The sequence below is a fragment of the Dama dama genome, chromosome X (genome assembly GCF_033118175.1).
Source record: "Dama dama isolate Ldn47 chromosome X, ASM3311817v1, whole genome shotgun sequence".
Lineage (NCBI taxonomy): Eukaryota > Metazoa > Chordata > Mammalia > Artiodactyla > Cervidae > Dama > Dama dama.
Window position 1 is genome coordinate 110,254,931 of NC_083714.1, and position 21,250 is coordinate 110,276,180.

Here is a 21,250-nt window from a genome sequence, read left to right on the forward strand (position 1 = left end):
GAGCTTGAAGCACAGTGCCCAAGAGATAAGACCAGAGACCAGCCAATCTGCAGAGTGGTTGATAAATAGGTAGACGGAACATGAAGGTGGAACAAGGATCCAAGCCTTTTAAGAGCAAGAACTGTATGTCTCAGAGACTGTTCAAAGGTTCTGCACTCAGCAACCACTGGCTGTCTCCTCTTACAGAGGGGGATAGACTTGGTTCCTGCCCTCAGGTGGTTTTATTCACTTACAAATGTAGAATAAGCATTTGTTGATGGTTCCAATTGTTCTCTTTTTAGTGTTCCCCACTCCATTACTTCCATTTGCTCTGTGTTTTCTTTAGCATTTACATTTACTAAAAACTTCCATTGCATTTTGAAATAGCAGGCTATGTTTTGAAATGTGCTATCTTTTCCAAACATCGTTTTCATCTAGTTCCTGTTTATTTCACGGTAAGTTATATCTGATCATACATATACATATACAAATATTTATGTAGGTATGGGCACACACACGTCCATGTTTTGATAGAGATTGAGAAAGGACAGTGGCATGGTGGACCTTAATTGATCTACTCTGCCCTTTGCGAAGGTTTTGAGTCTGAGTGTGACATTGTAGTCTCTTTCTTCATTATTTTTCCAATCTCTGTTTTTGAGGAAAAACAACCATAGCCTAAACTGTGCTATGTGAATTGACATTTGAAAAGAGAAATCTTTACATCTGATTTTGTTCTGCATTCAATGTGTTGTTTTAGATTTTCAGAAGAGTGTTTGTGTAAAAACACACCATTTTGGATTTACTATCCCTGGGGTGCAGGTACTACATTATTTATTTCACTCTCTACTAGGTTTCTTAAACTGACATGCACATAGAGCTGCCTGCAGACCTTGTTAGAAAGGCAGAAGTGCAGATGATACTGCCATGGACAGTGATCTAATAGATCATAACTGTGTTGTTTTTAGGACTACTATAACAAAGCATTGGGGCTTCCCAGGTGGCTCAATGGTAAAGAATCCACCTGCCAATGCAAGAGATATAGGATCGATCCCTGGGTCAGGAAGAGTCCTTGGAGAAGGAAATGGCAACCCACTCCAGGATTCTTGCCTGGAGAATCCCAGGGACAGAGGAGCCAGGTGGGCTACAGTCCATGGAGTCTCAAAGAGTCGGATACAACTGAAGCGACTTAGCACGCACCTTTGGGGAAAAGGGTTAGAAAAATAAAAGTAAATGCCTTTCTGCTGTATGTTAGCTCCTCGCTTATTTTACAAAGAACAAGGATTAATTACACAATAAAAATGATAGAAAACATTCTTTCAGAAAAAGGTTCTTATTTGAATTACTGGCCAAAGACCCTCTAGGAATACTTTGCCATAAAAATTCCTCCTGCCTCCCTTATCAGATCCTAGATCCAGAGCACTCTCTCTTTCTCTTTTTTTTTTTTTTTTTTTGCTGCACTGGGTCTTTTTCATTGTGGTGTGCAGGCTTTTCTTGTTGCAGAGCATGGGCTTGGTTGTCCCATGGCATGTGGAATCTTAGTTCCCTGACCAGGGATTGAACAAGTGTCCCCTGCATTGAAAGGAGGATTCTCAATCACTGGACCACCAGTGAAGTCCCCAGAGTATTCAATGCTATTGCACTTACTCTAGGACTCATGCATTCTAAGGCTGTGCTGAACACAACAGTGGTGCTGACCACCACCGCAGACAGTGGATATTAGGGGCCCGGTTATAGGACTCTCAAAACATTAATTTCAAGAGATACCACTACACACCTATTAATAGCTCTGTATTAATTCTTCCTAATTTAGTGCAATGTTTTAGTCTTGTTACAGTTTGGCCTAGAGGTGAATTCATGAAATATAGCTCTCAGCAATACTTAAGTGCTCCTTTTCAAATTCTCCATTTGTGGTGATGACACCAGCATTTTACTGACTTTATATATTCAAAAAATCTTTTTTGAGATGTGATTTGAACATATTTACAGTTCACAAATTGATAAATTTTGATGTATGTATACACTCATATATTATTACCACAATGAAGATAAACAACATACCCATCACCCCCAAAAGTTCCCTCATGCCATTTTGTTCCCTCATGCCAACCTTTCACTCCTGCTCTTTCCCCATCCACCAGCAATTTATTTCTGTCAGTATAGATTAGTTAAAACTTTCTAGAAATTTAAATAAATGGAATTATACAGTATGTACTCTCTTTTGTGTGGCTTCTCTCATTCAACATAATGCTTTTGAGATTTCAATCATTTTGTGTGCTTCAAAAGTTGGTTCCTTTCTATTACTAGATAGTATTCCATTGTATGCATATATCACAATTTGTTAATCCTTCATCTTTTGACAGGCATTTTGGTTTTTTCATTTTTGTTTATTACAAAAAGAGTTGCTATGAATCTATTGGATTGGCTAAAAAGGTAATTCAGGATTTTCTGGGCAGAAAAACCTGAATGACCTTTTTGGCCAACCCAATAGTATATGTACAAGTTTTTGGGAGTTCATGTTTCATTTATGTTGGGTAAATACCTAGGAGTGGGATATTTGGGTTGTACTTCAGGTATATGTTTACTTTTTTTTAAAGAAACTGTCAAATGTTTTCCAAAGCAGATATATCATTTTTACATTCCCATTAAGAGTTTGAGAGTTTCACTTGCTCAAAACCTTTTTGATATCAGTAGTATTATCAGTATTTCTAATTTTAGCCATTCTAATTGGTACATAATGTATATGATTGTGGCTTTAATTTGAATTTCTCTAATGATCAATAACAATGAACATCTTTTTTGTGTGCTTATTTGTTATACATATTTGTTCTTTGGTGAAGTGTCTGTTCACATTTTTTCCCATTTTTTAATTGGCTTATTTTCTTATTCTTATGGCTTGAGAGCTCTTTATATATTCTGAGCACAAGTCTTTTATCCAATATGTAACTGGCGAATATTTACTGTGACTTGCCTTTTCACTCTTTGAATTGTGTCTTTTGAGGACAAGTTCTCAAAAGGATTTGTGAACCCTTGTTTGTCGAGTTTTTCTTTTATAAACTGTGCTTTGGTGTCATACTTAAGAAATATTTGCCTAACCCAACTCACAAAGTTTTTCTCTGATATTTTCTTCTAGAAGTTTTATAGTTTTAGTTTTTATACATTTAGGCTATGTCACATTACAATTCAATTATTATAATGATACAAATTGTGAATAGTGGGCAGAATTCTAAGTTGACTCCCAAGATCTCTGGTGTACACATCTTTTCATAGTTATTCAAACATTAATCTAACTGCTACTGTGATGAGATTTTGAAGATGCAATTAACATCACAAATAATTTGAATTTAAAATAGGGAGATCATCCTGGGTGAGCCTGACCTAATCAAGTGAGACCTTAAAAAGGCTTGGGCTTTACCTGAAGTAAAAGATTGAAAGAGTAAGAGAAGTTGAATGTAAGAGAGATTATCCATTGCTAGCTTTGAAGATGGAAGAGGCAATGTGCCAAAGAAAGCCGACACCTAGTTGCTGAAAGTGCTTCCTGGCTGACAGTCAGTAAGGAAACAGGGACCTTAGTTCTACAACTTCATGAAATTGAATTCTACCACAATCACATGAGCTTAGAGGAGAACTCTGGGCTTCAGATGATGACACATCTTGGCTAACACATTGATATTAGCCTTTCTTTCCTTTTTTTAAAAATTGAAGTATAGTTGATTTACAGCATTGTATTAATTTCTGCTGTATAGCAAAGTGATTAAGTTACATGCACGCACATATATATTTTAAAAGCTTTAAAAAAAAACTATTCTTTTCCATTATGGTTTATCGTAGGATATAGAATATGGTTCTCTGTGCTATACAGTAAGACTTTGTTGTTTATTACTTCCATATATAATAGCTTACATATCCTAACTCCAACCTCCCACTGCATTCCTGCCCACCCCGCACTCCCCCCCTCCCCCGCCAACAATCACCAGTCTGCTGTCTATGTCCATGTGTCTGTTTCCGTTTTGTATTTTAGATTCCACATATAAGTGGATATTAGCCTTCTGAGACATAGGGCAGAGAATCCAGAAGTAGGTAAGAACCTAAAAAACTGTGAGTTAATAAATGGTTGTTATTTTAAGCCACAAAGTTTGAGGTAGGTAGTCATGTATGGATGTGAGAGTTGGACTATAAAGAAGGCTGAGCACCGAAGAATTGATGCTTTTGAACTGTGGTGTTGGAGAAGACTTTTGAGAGTCTCTTGGACTACAAGGAGATCAAACCAGTCAATCTTAAAGGAAATCAACCCCGGATATTCATTGGAAGGACTGATGTTGAAGCTAAAGCTCCAAAACTTTGGCTACCTGATGTGAAGAGCCAACTCACTGGAAAAGACCCTGATGCTGGGAAAGGTTGAAGGCAGGAGGAGAAGGGACCAACAGAGGATGAGATGGTTGAATGGCATCACTGACTCAATGGACATGAGTTTGAGCAAGCTCTGAGAGATAGTGAAGGACAGGGAAGCCTAGAGTGCTGCAGTCCATGGGGTTGCAGACATGACTGAGTGACTGAACAACAACAAAAGTTTGAGGTAGGGGTCTCCCCAAGATGTGTGCTTGCACTGGTGTGTCCTGGAGGTCACCCCCACCAGTGTTTAACCACAAGTGGTGTAACTTAGGGCACCATGTTGTGAAGAAATGGGGGCTGCGGTGGCTTGTGCAGTCAGGAATTTCAACCTAGACAACCTAGGCAGAAGGGGAAATCAGCAGAATGAAGCCCTCCCCCGCTCCCAGGCACCCCTCCACCAAGAACCTCCTGCGAGAGCAGGAGCCATCCAGAAATTAAGGGAGAAATTGGTAGAAAAGATGACAAACTGCTGTCATTACTAAAAGATGTATATGTTGATTCCCAAGATCCCATGTCTTCTTTGCAGGTAAAGGATGCCGGAACAAGTCAGAAGCCTAAGGAGTTCAGGTTGCTGAAAGACCATCAGTTTGACATGATGAATGTTAAGAACATTCCCAAAGGCAAAATTTCCCAAAATTTCCATTGTAGTGGCGTTGACACTTCTCAATAATCATAAACTTTATCCAGACACATGGACTTCTAAGAAAATAGCTGAAGAATACCATCTAGAACAGCAAGATGTAAATTCCCTTCTGAAATATTTTGTTACTTTTGAAGTCAAAATCTTCCCCCACTGAAGCCAAGAAAGCAATACAATAAAAAATGAAGAGAATCTTGACAGGACTTTCCCTGTCCTCATCCCCTGCCCTATTTATTTTCCTCATTTGTAGCATGTTAAATTATATAAATTACCAATTGTGTTGACCTCCCTCCTTGTGAGAGCTTGCTATTTATGAACTCTTCTGAATTTTCAGGATGGCTGATAGGATTGATTTTTCTCTCTTTTAAACTTTAGTATGGTTTAGTTTGGTTTAGTATGGTTTAGTTTGTGTTCTTATGTAATATCAGCATGACTAATCAGCACATGTATACATTTACTGTAAATAAAAGTTACTGTATTTTAAGCAAAAAAAAAAAACTGAGGTTTTTTTTTTTATGCAGCCATAGAAAACGGATACAGGTTAGGTCAAGGTAATTTGTTTCCTATATGGATATTTAATTATTTCAGCATCATCTGTTAAAAAGGCCATCCTTTTCCTATTGATTTGACTTTATACCTTTGTCAAAAATCATTGCATCATATTTGTGTGGGCCTATTTTTGTTCTGTTTCACTTATCTATTTGTCTATATTTATATTAATACCATGCTCTCTTAACTGTAGTTTTAGACTAAATCTTAAAATCAGGTAGAGCATGCTCTCTCCAATTTGTTTTCATTTTCCAAAGTTGTTATGGCTATTCTGAATCTTTTTTAGTATCAGCTTGTTATTTTTCAAACACACACAAGTGCACTTGCATGCGTGCACACACACACACACAGATTAACTGAGTGAATTGAGATTGTGTTAAATGTATAGGTCAGCTTGTGGAGAATTGATATCTTAATAGTATTGATTCTTCCAATCAATGAATATGATCTATCTCTCCATTTACTGAGATCTTTTTCAATTTCCCTCAGCAATATTTTATAGTTTTCAGGTCTTGCACATATTTTTTTTTTCAAATTTACCCCCAAGAATTTCATATAGTGATGCTATTGTAAATAGTTTTATTTCTTTTATTTCATTTCCCAATTGTATATTTGTGTGTATTATACACACATATACACATAACTGATTTTTGTATGTTGATATTATCTACCACCTCTCAAGTTCTTATGTTTCACCTATAACCCCCAGTTTGATTGTATTTGGAGATGGGGCTTTGGGGAGGGATTTAGGGTTAGATTAGTTAATGAGAGTGGAGCCATCATGGTGGGATTAGGGGCCTTATAAGAAATGGAAGAGAGAGAGATTGCACAGCAAGAATGCAGCTATCTGCAAGCCAGGAAGAGAACTCTCACTAGAACCCCACCCTGCTGGCACCCTGATCTTGAACATCCAGACTCCAGAACTGGGAGAAAATATATTTTTGTTTTTAAGCATCACATCCTGCCTCCCCATACACACAGCAGTCTATGCATTTTGTTATGACAGCCCAAGTTGACTTATATAAACTTGTATCCTGCCACTTTGGTAATCTCACTTATACTAGTACCTTTTTAAAAAAGATAATATAGGATTTTCTACGCAGACAATTATATCATCTGTTAATAATGTTGAAAACATTATTCAGTACCCTGTACCAGTGCCCTGGTACTGAATTGAATCTTGGAGATGGAATTTTGGGTGAGGTAGAAAAGAATAGCTTTACTGCTTTGCCAGGCAAAGGGGGACACAGCGGGTTCCTGTCCTCAAAAACTGTGTGTCTCAACCTGGGAGAATTTGGTGAGGAGTTTTATAGCAATGGTTCAAGGTTGGGTTGCCAGTAAGGATCAGGGTGTACAGGGCTTGCATTTCCTTAATCTGGCCTCGGGTGGTTCTTCTCTGGAATGAAGAATGGTAAATTCATTCGTTTGGGGGCTTTTAGTTCTGTAAAGAGCACAAAGATACTGTTATGTATATTCTTTGAGGCAGAAACAGGATCCTGCCTAAGGTTGCACTATTGTTTCTTGGCTGCTCCTCCCTCCTTTTCTCTGTGTTCCCTCCCTTCTCTGATTAACAACTGTTCACACCTGCCCTTTGGAACTCAGGAAAGGTCATGGAGGCTGAAGTCTGTTCCCTACAAACAAGGAATTGGGTACTCAGAAAATACCCAGGAATCCCACAGGGGCCTGCTTAGCTTCACTAATAAAGATAGTTTTAATTCTTTTCTAATTTTCATAAATTTTCTATTTTCTTGCCTTATTGTGCTGGCTAGAGTCTCCAGTCTAATGTAGAATAGAGTAGTGAGAGTGGATATCTTTGCCTTTTTTAAGACCTTACAGGAAAAACTCTATTTTCAATTGGAAAAAAGTCTACTTTTTTAATGATAAGTATGATATTATTTAGATTTTTCAAAGATGTCCTTTATAAATTTGAGACAGTTTCCTTCTATTCCTAGTTTACTGAGAATTTTTATTGACATAGATGTTGGTATTTTCTTTGCAAATATTGAGACTATCATATTGATGTTTAAGGCCTGCTTCCCTGGTGGCTTAGATGGTAAAGAATCTGCCTGCAATGCAGGAGACTGAGGTTCTATCCCTGGGTTGGGAAGATCCCGTGGAGGCGGAAATGGCAACCACTCTAGTATTCTTGCCTGGAGAATCCCATGGACAGAGGAGCCTGGTGGGCTACAGTCCAGGCCAAAGAGTTGGACACGACTGAGTGACTAACACTTCTTCATACAGTGAAAAACATTCCATCCTTTTGTTTCTCCTTCCATTAGACAAAGAGAGAATAAAGAGTAGGAAGTCACTTTGATAAATTTTCTCTTTTCTTTTGAGGGGTCTTCCCCCAGAACAGTAGCTCTTTTGTGTGTAATCTGTGATTCTAGGTGAAATTGAAAGTCAGACAGTGGAGAAGTATGTAGCTGATAACCAAAACCTGAGATGGCAGGATTGTCTTCATTATTTGAATTTTAGTGTGTAACATATCTGGTATATATTGGATTATACATTGGTTTATACATTCTGTATAAACCACAAAATATCTAGAATGAAGCTGTGTTTATGTAACAGTTCTATAGAAATACTTCTTGGCTTAGGAAGAGATAAATAAATTTAAGACCTTAAAAATGTATAAAAGCACGAATCACATCTTTTTCCTAGTAGGCAATCAATTAGGCTTCATTATCACTGACATTTTCTTTTGCAGATCAAGTCATGGCTATCTCGGGCTGGGAAAGCTGTTGTTGACATTGTTTCTCAGTCTCAAAGACTGAGAGTGAACATAAAATATTTGAAAGCAGGAATTGGAAGGAAAAACAAAACCCTGTCTGGGGAAACGTTACTTGCGGTGTCCAATCTTGATGAATAAAATAAGGAGAGAGCTTTCCTAGCATTTCAGTTGTCACTTTTATTTGTCAATAAATGTTTTTGAATTTTCCCAAGTTAGGAAACAACCAGCAGCAGCAGCAGGGATGGCTAAGGCATAAGCTGCTTGGCTGATTATCTCAGCACTGACCTGTAAGCAGCCCCCTCTGGGTGAAATGCTATTGAGTCTCCCTATTAACTCTAGTCCTGAGCGACTCCCTAGCAGTCTCGGTTATCAGGCTCAGAACACATTGAGTTAAGTAGGAAGGCTCATGGCGGGTAATAGTCTTGTGACGCAGATGACTATCAGCAAGAGACTAAGCTGAAAATGACTTCTCTGGGGCAGCTGAGAATGGGAAATCAGGGTGAAAGTTGAGGTGGAGCTGCAAGGTTTGGTTTTCTAGCCTCTGAAATGGTCTTGCACTGTAGGTTAAAGGCCAGGGCTGTACTCATGAATATATACTATTTCTGGCTGCTGTAATTGATTAGCTACACTTTGCAGCTGGCTTGACGAGCCTTGGAGCTACTCAGGGCCTGAGGAGCAGTACAGAATAGCATATCCATAGAGGCTCTGAGTTATCACTGGCCACGTGGAAACTGAGAGAGCAAACCTAACAGCAATAAAATACTCCACATTAAATGGAGTGAATTTTGAACCACTGTCTTCCCAGCATTGCTTTCACATTGGTTATATCACTTTGTATTTTACAGGGGGAATAAAAAAACTGTCAACACTTAATCTTTCTTTTAAAAAATTATTTATTTATTTATTTATTTTTGGCTGTGCTGGGTCTTCATTGCTGTGTGGACTTTCTCTAGTTGCAGCAAGTGGGTGCTAAGCTCTAGTTGCAGTGCATGGGCTGCTCATTGTGGTGGCTTCTCTTGTTGTGGAGTGTGGGCTCCAGAGCACAGACTCAGTAGTTGCGGCGCACGGGCTTAGGTGCTCCATGGCATGTGGGCTCTTCCCGGGTCAGCTGGCAGGCGGATTTTTTACTGCTGAACCACCAGGGAAACCCTTAATCTTTCCTAAGTTTGCCTTTATCTCCATTTATCTATGTAAGCAGATGGTATTCTCTTTGTGATGGGAAATGGATTCAACATCTAATGTGGCATGGCCTCAGGCTGAGACCTGGACTCTAGAGAAGACTTTATGGTGTTGTATTCCAGTTTTACCTCTACCCAGCTGTGTGGCACTGGGTAAATTACTTCACCTCTCTGTGGCCCAGTGTCCCCATTTATAAAATGAGGATGATGAAATGACTGCCTGGATATGGTTGTTATTGTACTAAATAAGTTAATAGATATCCATAGTCATGTACAGATGTGAAAGTTGGACCATAAAGAAGGCAGAGCACCAAAGAATTGATGCTTTTGAACTGTGGTGTTGGAGAAGGCTCTTGAAAGTCCCTTGGACAGCAAGGAGATCAAGCCAGTCAATCTTAAAGGAAATCAACCCTGAATACTCATTGGAAGGACTGATGCTGAAGCTGAAGCTCCAATACTTTGGCCACCTGATATGAAGAGCCAATTCATTGGAAAAGACCCTGATGCTGGGAAAGATTGAAGGCAAGAGGAGAAGGGGCCAACAGAGGGTGAGATGATTGAATGGCATCACTGACTTAATGGACATGAGTTTGAGCAAGCTCCAAGAGATGGTGAAGGACAGGGAAGCCTGGAGTGCTGCAGTCCATGGGGTTGCAAAGAGTCGGACACGACGTAGTGACTGAACAACAACAAAGTTAATAGATATAAAATACTTCCAGTGTTTACCACATTCTAGATCTTATTCTAAGTTTTAGTCATTAGTGTTATCTGAAATGACAACAGGATAGCAGTGTACCTGTGTATCAGGTAAAGTTTAGAATTCAAGGCGATGTTACCATTTCATCCTTGACTTCAAACCTATTGCTAAGAGGCTTCCCTTTGTATTTGGTAATTTTTCTGTTAGATTTATTATTGTGCTGTCTTAGCTGTCTAGAAGGTCTTCAAGTGGAGATTTCATTTCCCCTTTCATTTGCTCTGTAAATAAGGAGCAGCTAGCACAAGCAATGTATGTTTGTACATATTACTTTTACCAAGTATATTTTTCACTAAATAAAAGAATTGGCTTTATGCAGCCTCTACACCTGGATGTTGTGAGTACAGACCTGCATGTATTAACTGCTTGACTATCTGATATTGTTAGGATTAAAAGTCCAAAAGGATACCACCTACCACTTATTGAGACAGAGGATGTGATGGTTAGATGGCATCACCTACACAATGGGCATGAGTTTGAGCAAACTTTGGGAGGCAGTGAAGGACAGAGGAGCCTGGTGTGCTGCAGTCCATGAGATTGCAAAGAGTCAGACATGACTTAGCAACTAAACAACAACAACCATCTGTAGGGCTCTATACAACTACTTTACATAGTAGTTCTCCTGGAACTCTCACAAAATCTCTATGAATTGGCATTAGCCCCACTTTAGAGATGGTGAAATAGAAGCTCAGAAGGATGGAGTTACTCACCAGTGTCACACAGCTCCATGGCCTGGTTCTGTTTGATCAATTAAAGCTATTGGTTTGTTTATCACATGGCACTTCGGTTCTCCCTGTTTTAGCCTCACAGGTGTCTTCACTTTATATACTCTTTATTGAAATTTTCTCCTTCTTGCCTTGTATTTCTTTGATAGTTGTTATCAACAGGCATAAACATCAGCATTAAATGAAGCTAGTTCACTTTATTTCAGAAAATCAAGCCTTGAGATTCCCTGTGCTGTAAATTAACAAAAGCATGACTTTCCAAGTCACCTGATGTGATCACTAACAAACTTTTTTTTTTTTAATCCTGGCCTCAAATACTCTGGTTAACTGAGAATTAAGTGACTGACATCCCCACTGTGCTCAGAAGGTGGCCACAATGATGAGGTAGGTAGAGAAATACAGGTTGAGCTTTTCACAACAGACAGAAAAATTCATAGGCTTCATAAAGATTGTGGATTATTATGAGGGAAGAAGATCTATTCATCAAAGCTATGATTGAAGGAGGGACATGCTGGAGCCACGTGGCTGACTTGAAATCACAGCTGGATGTTACAGGCCATGTGATGTCAGGCAGCTACTTGACTCATCTAATCTCCAAGCAGGCCTATGTAGTAGGTACTGTCATTGTCCTGCTTCATGGATGAAGAGACTAATACACAGAGACTTTATATAACCTGCCTTGGTTTATCCTGGTGGCATATCCTCAAGCCTTGTGATTCTGGGATTAAGAGCTGATCCTTTAGGCTAGGGCTTTTGTATATAAGAAGCCATGATTAAATGGAAATGTCAGATGAAATTATATGCCTCTATTCCAGCTGTATCTACAAGCCCTTTTCCTTACCTATCAACAGTGTAATTACTATTCTCTTGACACACTTCCCTCCTTCCATCCCTCCCCAAGCTCTATTCTAATTCATCTCACATTCTCACAGGTGGAAAGCATCTGTTCCCAAGCCAGTGATATGGATTTGTGGAAGGAAAAGAGAAGAGAGTGGGGTGCACACTTGATGGATCATATGGAGGAATGCCAGGAACCATCCTCCATAGCTCTGTGATATCCTCGTGACCCACCACTTTCAGATAAGTTCCTCCAAGTGCCTACCAAACCAGAGCTGCTCGAACTTTCATGTAAGAGTCACCTGGGGATATTGTTAAAATGAAGAGTCAGACTCATTAGGTCTGTAGTGAAACCTATGATTTGTATTTTTAAGAAGTTCCTAGGTGATGCTGATGCTGCTGGTTCATGGACCACATTTTGAGTAGTTAAGTGCTAACTCATTCTTCTCTTGAAAGACAGAACAAAGATGGTGTATCTGTGGAGACTGTTCGGGGCATTTAAGGACTGTAAGAGGGGTCTGACCAGGGTTCTCCTAGAGTATCCTGCTAATGAGAATCAAGATTCATTATGAGTCCTAATGACTGGTGGTTTCTACAGTTGTTCCAGTTTGTAATGGCTGACAGGCCTAGGTGAGCTGTCACTGGAGATAACTTGAACTGCGGCTTTCCCACGAGCCCAGTCTGTAAGCCTTGCTACTGCTGTCCCATTCCTGAGTTTACCTTGAGTTCCTTCTCAGATTAAGCCCCTAGAATACTAGGGCCTTGACTGGAGCCCTGACAACCTGTCCAGTCTTGCCAGCCCTCCTTTTATTAATAATAACTCATGACCCTGATCTTACGCCATGAGACCCTGGGGTCCTTCCCTGAAGGTAGCCCAGAAATGTTCATGCCTCCACTTGCCTGACCACAGTTGTTGTCACTGACCTGTGATTTTGGGGATTTGGGGCAGTGTGAGCCCTTTTACACTGGCTCTGTATCCCTTTTAAAAAATATTTATTTATTTGGCTGTGAGGAATCTTAATTGTGGCATGTGGGATCTTTTTTTTTTTTTTCTTTAGTTGCAGAACTACAGATCTTTAATCTTGGCTTTTGGGAGCTGGTTCCTCGACCAGGGATTGAACCCAAGCCCCTTGCATTGGGAACTCAGAGTCTTAGCCCCTGGACCATAGAAGTCCCAGCTTCTGTATCCTTTTGAAATGTCCCCATTATACTTTTAGCCCTTGTTAGCTTTCTAGCCCAAAATCATTCAGGCTTCCCTTTTATTTTCCCTGACACAGACATAGATTCAGCCAGTTTTCCATGTAGATTCTTTCTAGTGGGAAATGATTCTTATACATCAAGAATCAAGATCTGAGTGCTATCTATCTTCAATACAACTGGGATATCATTGCATCTAATATATCTTTCAGGGATAAAGCTAGCATATATTAATATGAATTAAACAGTTTAAATATATTTCCAATTCAAATTTAATACTACAGAGTTTTTCTAAAAAAATTCTCTATTTTTTTCCTCTAACTCTTAAAATTTTGCTTCCCCAAAAGATTATTTACTTTCTTGCTTATTCTACAATATACATACAATTGCAAAAATTGCACTACTAATATTCTCACTATTTTAAATGACTGAATTAAGTTTAAGATTTCTTTGCTGTTCTTTTTATCTTAACACACAAATCTGTCTGTATATGCTCTGTAAACATATGAGAATGTAGAGATTTCAGTGAACAAAATCCCTTGAAATGACTGTTTTCTTTGTGTGATTATTACCAATTTCATCTGAAATTAGGTTTTCTGTGCTCAGTTTTAAGTTTTGCATACTTTTCTTTTTGGTAGAAATTGATTTTTTGTGTAGCTAAGACATTTACAACATTCAAAGTCAAAACTTTTTTAAAAACTATGTTCAGAGAAGAGCTACTTCCATCCCTTTTATCTGTAAATACTCCTTTCACCTTATTGCCATAAGCAATCATTTTTATTCAGGTTTTTTCTTTTTTCATTTCATTAGTTTAGGTCTTAGTTTGTCTATTTATTTCAAGAAGCCAGCTTACCTATTTGTATATTAATACAATCATTAACTCTACTTTTTTAGAATTCTGTTCTTTTGGCTTTGTTGGTTTTTTTCCTTTTTGAGTTGTATATTTTCATGCTTTCATTTTTATCAGTTTTAGTATTTAAGGCTGTGAATATTCCTATTATCAATGTTATATGGGCTTTTCTTTGAAATTCTGCATTTTCACTTTATTCTTCCCATTTAATAGAAAGTTTTACAGTGGCCTCTGTATTTCCTACCACAGTTTGTGGTTTTGTTGGCCATGTGTCTGGTTTTATCCAATGAACTGTGAGAAGTAGAATGTATCACTTCCAGAAAAAGATAGTAAAGTAGACAGTATGCCGACAGAGACAATTTTCTCTCTTTGTCTGAATGGCTAGAAGTGAAAGACTCCATCTTGGTAGAACTGTGATTAAAGGAGCCTGGATCCCTGATCTATCACTTTGAGGCAGGGTTGGTAAACTTCTTCTATAAAGGGCCAGACAGTAAATATTTTTGATGTGTGTTGCACAACATACTGCCTCTGTTGCAAAAACTCAACTCTGCTTTTGTAGCCATAGATAATATGTAAATGAATCAGCATTGCTATGATCCAATAAAACTTTATTTATAAAGACAGGGGTTAGCTGGATTTAGCCTGTGAATTATAGTTTGTTAACCTCAGGTTTACAGAAAAACTGCCCAAGGTAGCTGTCCAAACTGCATAAAGTCATGTCAGAAATGAGATGTCCCAACATAAATCACAGCAAGATCCTCTATGACCCACCTCCCAGAATATTGGAATTAAAAGCAAAAATAAACAAATGGGACCTAATTAAACTTGAAAGCTTTTGCACAACAAAGGAAACTATAAGCAAGGTGAAAAGACAGCCTTCAGAATGGAAGAAAATAATAGCAAATGAAGAAACAGACAAAGGATTAATCTCAAAAATATACAAGCAATTCCTGCAGCTCAATTCCAGAAAAATAAGTGACCCAATCAAAAAATGGGCCAAAGATCTAAACAGACATTTCTCCAAAGAAGACATATAGATGGCTAACAAACACATGAAAAGATGCTCAACATCACTCATTATCAGAGAAATGTAAATCAAAACCTCAATGAGGTACCATTACATGCCAGTCAGAATGGCTGCTATCCAAAAGTCTACAAGCAATAATTGCTGGAGAGGGTGTGGATAAAAAGGAACCCTCTTACACTGTTGGTGGGAATGCAACCTAGTACAGCCACTATGGAGAACAGTGTGGAGATTCCTTAAAAAACTGGAAATAGAACTGCCATATGACCCAGCAATCCCACTTCTGGGCATACACACCAAGGAAACCAGATCTGAAAGAGACACGTGTACCCCAATGTTCATCGCAGCACTGTTTATAATAGCCAGGACATGGAAGCAACCTAGATGCCCATCAACAGATGAATGGATAAGAAAGCTGTGGTACATATACACCATGGAATATTACTCAGCCATTAAAAAGAATTCATTTGAATCAGTTCTAATGAGGTGGATGAAACTGGAGCCCATTATACAGAGTGAAGTAAGCCAGAAAGATAAAGACCAATACAGTATACTAACGCATATATATGGAATTTAGAAAGATGGTGACAATAACCCTGTATGCAAGACAGAAGAAGAGACACAGATGTATAGAACAGAATTTTGAACTCTATGGGAGAAGGCGAGGGTGGGATGATCTGAGCGAACAGCATTGAAACATGTATATTATCAAGTGTGAAACAGATCACCAGTCCAGGTTGGATGCATGAGACAAGTGCTCGGGGCTGGTGCACTGGGATGACCCAGAGGGATGGGATGGGGAGGGAGGCGGGAGGGGGGGTTCAGGATGGGGAATACATGTGGATCCATGGCTGATTCATGTCAATGTATGGCAAAAACCACTACAACATTGTAAAGTAAGTAGCCTCCAACTAATAAAAATAATTGGGGAAAAAATAAAATAAATCTATACATGGAAGTACCCCCCCCCAAAAAAAAAGAATAAAAAGAAAAAGAAATGAGAAGTCAACTTCTATCATATTAAGTCACTGCATTTGGAGATTGTTTGCTGCAGTAGATAACAACATTTCCCCTAGAGAGGAATACAAGAAAGAATCTCAGAATCTGATTCAGTAATTTCCTCAAGAAGAAATGACTATGAAAGGAAACCTATGACAAACCTAGACAGCATGTTAAAAAGCAGAGACATTACTTTGCCGACAAAGGTCCATCTAGTCAAAGCTATGGTTTTTCCAGTAGTCATGTACGGATGTGAGAGCTGGACCATAAAGAAAGCTGAGCACCAAAGAAGTTGATTCTTTTGAACTCTGGTGTTGGAGGAGACTCTGGAGAGTCTCTGGGACTGCAAGGAGATCCAACCAGTCCATCCTAAAGGAAATCAGTCCTGAATATTTATTGGAAGGACTGATGCTGAAGCTGAAGCTCCGATACTTTGGCCACCTGATGCGAAGAGCCGACTCAGTGGAAAAGACCCTGTTGCTGGGAAAGATTGAAGGCAGGAGGAGAAGGGGACGACAGAGGATGAGATGTTGGATGGCATCACTGACTCAATGGACATGAGCTTGAGCAAACTCCAGGAGCTGGTGATGGACAGGGAAGCCTGGCATGCTGCAGTCCATGGGGTCGCAAAGAGTCAGACACAACTGAGTGACTGAACTGAACTGAATTTCCTCAAGAGCCATAGCTGGTTCTTGACAAACATGAGATTTTAACAAGGTCTATACAACTTCAAAGCCCATGTTTTCCCATGATACCATATTGCATCTTTGTTTTCTTCACTTTTTCTATTGAAGAAATTTTAGACAAGTGAGATTGAAAGATATGCCCAAAATCATATAGCTATAAAACTCTATCAGATTATTGTTCAAAAATGTTTACTTCTTTCCTCTTACACCTATGGAAAAAAATATATTTCCCTAAAACTTGGAGTTTGGACTTGTCCATGTGATTTGCTTTGGCCCTAGAGAGGAATGGGTGAGTATTTTTTTTTTTTGGAAGGGATGAGTGTTTGTTATTGCCCCTTATTGTTTTGTTAAAAGCATTTATTTATTTGTCTGTGCTGAGTCTTAGTTGCAGCACTTGGGATCTTTAGTTGTGGTCATCAGTTGCACGCATGTGAACTCTTAGTTGAGGCATGTGGAATCTAGTTCCCTGACCAGGGATTGAACCTAGGCCCCCCTGCATTGGGAGTGTGGAGTCTTATCCACTGGACCACCAGGGAAGTCCCATCCCTTATTGTTTAGCTTTCCCATTTGATTTGCTTTAGCCAATGCTATGATCGAAATTTGGTGCAAGCAGAAATGTGAAACTTCCACATTTGATCTTGTCTTCTGGTGCCTCTGCCATCGTCCTGGCTAGCTGCTGTCCCTTCAGCTGGGTTCCATAGTGTGGGCACACAGAGATCAGATGTGTACCCCAGCAGCAAGGGAACAAGCCATGCTGGAGCCTCAGGTTGAAACAGAATTACCCAGGGGAGCACAGCCTTAATCCAAGATGTGTAAGTGAAAACAAGTGATTGTAGTTTCAATTCACTGAGTTTTAAGGTGGTTTGATTACAGGGAATTATTCTGACAATAGAAAACTCATAAAGGCAGAGATTTCCTTCCCCCTGCCCCTGACAGCCCAGGAAGTTTTCTGAATCCTTGCCAACTTATTTTTTCTATGGAGTAGTTTTTGATTGATGTTTTCATCTACCCTTGAATTTAAAAATATTTCAGTTAGAAGTTCCCCACTCTTACATATGCTATTACTTTCTTCACTGTGATAATGAGTTTTAGTGGTTTGATTTTCTACATATTTTAACAGCTAGCTACAATCCACATTTCTTTTACCTAGAAACAAATAAGAAGGGTTGAAAATAAACTACAACCCACATCCTCTCCCATGTAAAACTCGGGTGGCAATTAAAAATACTTGTTCAATCCAAAAAAGCAACCAGTTAAAACCAACTATTACCAGTCAGTCTACCCACTAACTGCATTCTTAAATGAGAAGAAAATAGCATTTGCCCCTTTCTCCTCTTCTCTCCCCCTCTGTTCCACATACCCCAACACAGGCAAAGCTGTAAATCTAAACTATGACCCTCAAAATTGATAGCAATAAAGACCCTAACTTTTGGTCAGTCTCATTCTGCCAGAGAATCAGTATTTTCCTGGAGTAAAACTCCTCCCCGCCTCCCCACAGGCAAGGGAACAGCAAATGGTTAGGGAATCCTCAGGAAGGCTGGGGACTTTTGTGAGATAAACACTGATTGTTCTGAAGCCCATAGCTAGGCTGATCTGTCTTTTCCCAGAAGACTTTTCTATAAGCAGCAATACTAGGCCCACAGGCTTTAAAATTGCATTTTAATACCATATTTGAGCTCCCTGACCTTCTTGTAAAAGAGACTAAAAAGTAAGCAAATGGCAATTTATACTTGAACTCCGTCATGCAATTGAATTTTCCTTTATGCTATCCATTTTTTTTTCTTATTTCCAATGGTTCATTTAAAATAATATGCTTGGCTTCTTTTAAAAAGAGTCATTAGGTATTTCCTCTCCTCTGAACCTCTCTTAGGTCACCTTGCCACTAATTGAGACCGAAAGAAAATTCACCTCTTAATTGTTTCTTTGTTTCTGCTGTGATTTTACATTGCTTCTTTTCTTGTTTTTAATGATCAGGTTGAGGGATAACAGGCATTTCTTTGGATTGTATTAAAGAGGTCAGATGTGATAATATGATCTGTTAATACTTTTGTTTGCCAGGTATCGATTTCTTGCTTGCAAGTGTTCTCATTTCTCTCCCTCTCCTGCCTCTCTTCCCTACACAGGTTCTCATTGTTCCCAAGGTGTCAGAATTCAACCCAAACCACCAAAATAATTCCACTTGTCTCAGATTTTTACATTTTTTCATTTTCTTTATGATGAGGGTATATTTGAAGAGAGAATCAGATGTTTTAAGCTACTGATTCTTTGTTCCCATGACAACCTTGATGACATCAGGGAGCAGACACAGCAATGCCACGAAAATTCCAATGTAAAATGAATGTGACAAATGCCTCTCAATTGTAGTTTAAATCTTTTCTATGCTAAAAACAATGTAAGCTTTGGCAGTGGAGGTGGTGAATAAAAGTTCATTCCTTAAAGGCTGCCTATACTATGCAATTAGAATACTTGGAATTGCAATATTTCAAATACTGGATACTTTCACCCCTCTCCAGAAATGTTTCTCAGTCAGAAAACATCCACCTAATACCACACTTACCTGTAACTTGCTAATCCATCCAGCTCCAGACAGCTCGTATATTTAGCGTGCAGTTGAGATAAACTGAGTACTGCAATTTATTCTCTCATCTGGCACACAAAAGTGGCACACTTCGAGGACTTATCCTTGGGAAGCAAACACAAAAAGCCCGTCTGCTTTTAAGAATCTCCGGAAGCTTAAGGCAGCTGGGCGAAAAATCATTTCCAAATTTCCATGGAGCTGAGGTGTTGTATCATTTTCTGTTTCATTCTTGTCACAGCCCAAGACTTCAATGCTATACTTTAAAATAAGTCATTTTCACTTTCAAGAACTTTATCTGTTTACATCTTTTATTGAAAAGTTTTTATTTAAACTTGGTAGTCAAGGCCCGGCTGCCGATGCAGGAGATGACGTAAGAGATGTGGGTACGTTTCCTAGATTGGGAAAATCCCCTGAAGGAGAGCATGGCAACCCACTCCAGTAATCTTGCCTTGAGAATCCCATGGACAGAGGAGCCTGGCAGGCTATGGCCAGAGTGTTGCAAAGAATTGGACACGACTGAAGCGACTTAGCATGCATGCAGTAATTATAACAATTCCTTTGACATCCACCACTCCCTTCTCCAACACTTTCTCCTTTCCAAATGAAAGATATGGTCATCTGTCTGCAAAGGGCTGTAGTTAACAGCTGGTACTCACAGTTTTCCACAGTAGGGATGGGCTCCTTATAGCATACAAGAGGATCTGCCTAATAGTCTTTGATATTCTGCCTTGTTTATCTGGGCCATGATTCCCCATCATTAGATTCCCATGCTGCTGGTATAAATGGGCTTTTGTTTGAATTCAGGCTAATTTAAGACACTCCAAGACCCAGCCTTTCCTGAATTCCCAGATCTTCTGTTCTCATCTCGGGCTGTGAGGTTCAAGATATGTTAACTGGATGGAGGCCCTTCTGCATCCTTCCTTGTATACATCCTTCAGTCTAATCTGTACTGACAGAGAGATGGGCACTGATCAATAGATAGAATATAAACACATTCTGCTTTCTGAATGTGTTCTGCCTTCTGTGTTCCACACATCACTAATCAAGCGATGTGAATTAAGTTTTCATCATCTTTGTAGGGTTGCTTTCTGAAACACTGACCACTTTGCATGGAAGAATTTCATTTTCAGCCCTGCATGTTCCTTAGCTGCCTGGAATAAGCAGAGTTAGAAAACCCAGCAAGCACAATATTGTGTTTTGTTGAGTCACAGTTGGATACTATAAAGTACCAGGGAAAGGATTAAGCCCTAGTTTCAATAGATTCTGGATGTCTCCTAACCCCAAGTCATAGTGTTAGGCAAAGAATGTGACATCCAAGCCTGTCTAAAGGTTTAAGACCCAAGAAGGAAATAAGGCATGGATGCAAAGTCCTCCTGAAATTTATCTTTGGAGAATGTAAAACCACCCAAGTTCAACATAATTTATTTTACCCCTGTAGTTGTGAAAAGTGATCAAATATATACTTCATTAAGAGTAAATTAAGACAAAGATTCACTTTTTTTCAGGCAGAAGAATGAGTGATATGGCAATCACTTCTTTTAACATTAAGGTCACAGATTAACATGATGTTTTGAGTCATCATGTAAGGTGAGAAAGGCATAATAGTGTTTAAAATATAATGGTTAAAAGAATTGGACAAAGAAGGTAATGATATTATGTCTGTTATTATGGTTGGCTAAGATAGTAATAATTGAAGGGCATTTTAACTTATATGCAGAGTACATCATGCGAAACACTGGGCTGGAGGAAGCACAAGCTGGAATCAAGATTACCAGGAGAAATATCAATAACCTCAGATATGCAGATGACATCACCCTTATGGCAGAAAGTGAAGAAGAACTAAAGAGCCTCTTGATAAAAGTGAAAGAGGAGAGTGAAAAAGTTGGTTTAAAGTTCAACATTCAGAAAACCAAGATCATGGCATCCGGTCCCATCACTTCAAGGCAAATAGATGGGGAAACAGTGGCTGACTTTATTTTTTTGGGCTCCAAAATCACAGCAGATGGTGATTGCAGCCATGAAATTAAAAGACACTTACTCCTTGGAAGGAAAGTTATGACCAACCTAGATAGCATATTAAAAAGCAGAGACATTACTTTACCAACAAAGATCCATCTAGTCAAAGCTATGGTTT

General features: G+C 39.0%; 1 pseudogene; it reads left to right on the top strand.

Moving 5' to 3' along the window:
• Nucleotides 1-4,658: 4,658 nt before the first annotated feature.
• On the top strand, nucleotides 4,659-5,165 carry LOC133052805 (NADH dehydrogenase [ubiquinone] 1 alpha subcomplex assembly factor 4-like; annotated as a pseudogene).
• Nucleotides 5,166-21,250: the final 16,085 nt, after the last annotated feature.